The sequence below is a fragment of the Macrobrachium rosenbergii genome, chromosome 54, assembly GCF_040412425.1.
Source record: "Macrobrachium rosenbergii isolate ZJJX-2024 chromosome 54, ASM4041242v1, whole genome shotgun sequence".
In the NCBI taxonomy this organism is placed as follows: domain Eukaryota; kingdom Metazoa; phylum Arthropoda; class Malacostraca; order Decapoda; family Palaemonidae; genus Macrobrachium; species Macrobrachium rosenbergii.
The window spans coordinates 32253198-32258197 of NC_089794.1; the positions used below are offsets into that span (position 1 = coordinate 32253198).

Sequence of the window (5000 nt, forward strand, 5' to 3'; positions counted from 1 at the left end):
TCCAGGAAAACCATTAGAGGGGCAAAAAAGACTTCCCCCTCTCTCTTCCTCCCACGCTCCCTCCCCTCTTCCATTTCCCCTTACCTTCTCCCATCTTTCCCCCCCCTCTTCATTTCTCCCTATCCTTCTCCCTCCCGCCCCCCCCTTTCCCCCCATCCTTCCCTTTACCCCACTTTGCCCACCAGCATTTTTTTGTCTCACTTTGGGCGTATCAACCTCTCCTTACTCCCTCTCCTCCTCCTCCTCCTCCTCCTCCTCCTCCTCCTCCTCCTCCTCCTCCTCCTCCTCCTCCTCCTCCTCCTCCTTCCTCCTTCCCTTCACTCCTCTTCCACCATTATTTTTTCTTGTCTCACTTACGACATAACATCCCTACCCCCCCACCAATCCATACCAATCCACCCTCTCTCTCTCTCTCTCTCTCTCTCTCTCTCTCTCTCTCTCTCTCTCTCTCTGTACACGTCTTTTGTCAGTTTCTCTTTCAAGGTTACGCAAGGGCTTTCTATGGTTGCTTGTTTGACGCCTCATCGAAAATTTATTTTCTTTTTTTCTCTCAGAAGATAATAAGAGGCTTATCCACACGTGGAGGTTTTTTTTTAGGTTTTTCTTAATCTCTTGAAGGTAGCATTACTTATTATTATTATTATTATTATTATTATTATTATTATTATTAATGAAAAAAATCTGATGTGGACGGTGTTTAAAAGGTCGTTGACATATAAAGGAAACTTAAGTTTTTGTGAAAAATTGGTTCAGAGAGAAAAGAAAGTAAAAATTAGTTACAGATAAGTCATTTATATTTATTTATTTATTTATTTATTTATTTATTGTTTGTAGAAATATTTATTTGTTAATACCAAATAAATATCTCCACAGACCTTAGCAGCAAAATAAGCCCAGGAAGCTGAACTAGTCGTGCAAGGCATCTTACATAGAAAAACCTCTGTTATTAAAAAAAAATTATTTTATGAAACAAAATATACATTCGATAATATTAAAAAATTACTTATTTTATGAAACAAAATGTAAAATCGATATTATTAAAAATCTGTATTTTATTAAACAAAATATACATTCTATATTATTAAACAAATATTTATTTTATGAAACAAAATATACATTAGATATTATTAAAAATATTTATTTTATGAAACAAAATATACATTAGATATTATTAAAAAAATTTATTTTATGAAACAAAGTATACATTCGATACTATTAAAAAATATATTTTATGAAACAAAATATAAATTCGATATTATTAAAAAATATTTATTTTTATGAAACAAAATATACATTCGATATTATCAAAAAAATAATTATTTTATAAAACCAAATATACATTCGATATTATTAAAAATAATTTTATGAAACAAAATATACATTCGATATTATTAAAAAAAATATTTATTGTATGAAACAAAACATACATTCGATAATATTGAAAAAAAATATTCGTTTTATGAAACAAAATATACATTCGAACTGTCACTCATTGTTGCTCACAACAGACCCCTAATATTATTAGCTTGCTGGCTCTAATTGGCCATCTTTCCCTTCAGTGCGTGGTGGGTGTTGACGCTGAAGGCACCAGAGAGAGAGAGGTCCTTGCCCCCGAAGACTTACAGTAGGAATGGATGAATCTATTTATTGTTTCTTTGGCAACGTCAATAACACGACTTGGGGTATTATGTTATTAGTTTTACATATTGCCGTACGTTTGTGATTGTCTTTGAGTTGAAATAAAATCTTTGGGAGATTGTTAGAAGTGGGAAAAAAATATTTTTCTCATCATTTTTGTGTAAAGGTACCGGTTGGCGGCAACTTCGTTCTATGTATGCATATGTATATATATATATATATATATATATATATATATATATATATATATATATATATATATATATATATATAGATATACATATATGTGTATATTATATACATATACATATATATGTGTGTATATATATACACATATATATATACTATATATATAGATATATAATAGTATATATATACATACATATATATATATATATATATATATATATATATATATATATATATATATATATATATATATGTATATTAGCCTACCCAGGTAATTCCTTGGGTACAGTTGCACTCAGGTTCCAACTTCTTTTATGACTTATGTGGCCTGGTTGGCAGCGCTTTGGTCTTTCATTTGAAAGAACTGGGTTCGATCTTGATGTGAGTCTGAAATTTATATATATATATATATATATATATATATATATATATATATATATATATATATATATATATATATTATATATATACATATATATATATATATATATATTATACATACATGCATAAGTACGTGCAGACACACGAGCATGTGGCTATGAACCTCTCCCAAAACATCACCGTTAGGAGATTTGCAATTGACCTTATCAATCTGGCGAGAGAGGATTCATTGAAACTTGGGAAGACACCGCTCCAAGATGATAATAAGAGGAAAGGATTTCCTTGTTTTGGGGATTTACGGAGAGGATATATGCCATATTAAAGGATCGCCGGCGATTTATGGCCTGGGATTTTCTAAGGCTATTAGGCCAATTGCGAGGACTATAAATTTTTATTTCCTGCTCTCTCTCTCTCTCTTTCTGTATATATATATATATATATATATATATATATATATATATATATATATATAAATATATATATATATATATATATGTGTGTATATATGTTTGTAATAATATAATATTATTCTGCAGCTTTTTAATAATAGTTTGTTAACTTTATCTTCTGCTGCTATTTTTTATTGAAATCATCTATCATCTCTCTCTCTCTCTCTCTCTCTCTCTCTCTCTCTCTCTCTCTCTCTCTCTCTCTCTCTCTCTCTCTCTCCGTCTGACCGAGTTAAACAACGTATTCTTACTAATTTTTTGGTTGCTGGGGACTTTCCATAATAAGATTGTTAAGCGGTATGGTGGGTCTGGGTTATTATTCTTCCAGCTCTCTCCCAAAAGGCATTTTCACTCTCTGGTTATACTCTCTATTCCCCCTCCATTACTCTACGGATCTGTCTCCCTCATTACTGTTGTTTCCCTATGGAATCAGTGCATGGATTGAACTTGTTTTGTGAGGTGGAATTCAACTTGTTTTAGTTGGATTTGAAAGCCTTTCCTCTGCTTCTCTCTCTCTATGGTGGGTGGGGGTCTCTCTAATTCTTCCAGCTGAATCTCCTCTGTATGCATTTTTACACCCAGCTTATTATATATAAGGAATATATTATTCCCCCTCCATTACTGCGATATATATCTGTCTCCCGATATTACTGTTGTTAATTCTACAGCTTTTCCAGTAATCAAGATGTTAACTTTAAGATCCTGTTTGTTATTTTTTTTATTGGAAATCATCTTTCTCTCTTGGATCTCTCTCTTTCTCTCTCTCTCTCTCTCTCTTTATATATATATATATATATATATATATATATATATATATATGTTTATATATATGTATGTATAATTTTACAGATTTATACATATAACATACATATGTTATATATATATATATTTTTGTGTTGTATGTATTTTTACAGATTTAAAGTCATTGGATGTTAACTTTCCTGTGTTGTCTCTCTCTCTCTCTCTCTCTCTCTCTCTCTCTCTCTCTCTCTCTCTCTCTCTCTCTCTCTCTGCTATCGTTTTTGAGTTGTGATTCCTTGCACCAAAATATCGTATTCATAGAGACCCGCCTTCAATTTCGTTAAATCACTCAGCCATGCAAATAGGTATTCGATTACGAGGCGAGGTTAGGTTGCATTTATATTGCTTTCTTAATTCTCAGTCAATTCTTTACCCACAGGAAGTCCATCACACACACAGGACACGAACCTAAGCTTATCCTTTGCAAACCTCAGAAATTCTTTATACCTTTTAAAAGTCTAAACAATATATTTATGAGGAAACTTTGAGCAAATTGGAAACCATGACACAAAGAAGATAACATCAGGCGCTTTAGATGCCAAGAGACAGGTATACAAACCTGAAGACAGTGGTATACCTATACCCTCTGAAAGGAGAGTGGGATACCCTGTTAATTGGGTTGATATCCTTAAGACAGTGTGGCATCCTTTGAGAGGCTAATAAACCTTAATATATTGGGATACCTTGTGACGGGTGAAGGGGTTGTAAACCCTAATTCAGTGGGCTAATCTATGTCGTCACGCGAGACTGGGCATTATTCCCTTAAATAAAGGAGTTATTTGCTTCCCTTGAATAATAAATGAAGGAGTTATTTGATTCCCTTACATAAAAAAGTCATTTGATTTTCTTATATAAAGAAGTTTTTTTATTCCCATGAATAAAGGCGTTATTCGATCCCCTTAAATAAAGGAGTTATTTGATTCCTTTAAATAAAGTAGTTATTTGATTCCCTTAAATAAAGGAGTTATTCGATCCCCTTAAATAAAGGAGTTATTCTGTCCCCTTAAATAAAGGAGTTATTCGATCCCCTTAAATAAAGGAGTCATTTGATTCCCTTATGTAAAGGGGTTAGTTGATTCCTTTAAATAAAGGAGATAGTTGATTCCCTTCAATAAAGGAGTTATTTGATTCTCGTAAATAAAGGAGTTATTTGATTCCCTTAAATAAACGATTTGTTTCATTCTCTTAAATAAGGGGTTGTTTGATTCCCTTAAATAAAGGAGTCATATGATTCCATTAAATAAAGGAGTTTTTTGACTCCCTTAAATAAAGAGTTATTTGAGAAAAACCAGATACTTTAAGAAAAGAAGACAAATTAGGTGTGGATCATACGCTTTTAGACAGGGCATAGGGATACCGTAGAACAAACGGGGTTCGTACCCCTTGAAAGAAAGGGATACAGCATCCCTAGAGATGGGGATACATGAATAGATACATACCGAGGAACACGGGATGCATGAACCTGACACTCTCACCGAGCGAGATAGCCAAGGAATGTAATGAGATGCTTAGAAAGAAGATTTCCTCCCTCTGATGCGAGAT

The 5000-nt window shown here is 32.6% G+C and overlaps 1 protein-coding gene across 10 annotated transcripts in view; it reads right to left on the reverse strand.

Moving 5' to 3' along the window:
- The window catches only part of Calx (sodium/calcium exchanger 3), a 429752-nt gene that overhangs the window by 348171 nt on the left and 76581 nt on the right, over window positions 1-5000 (reverse strand). The gene's annotated exons all lie outside the window — the stretch shown is intronic.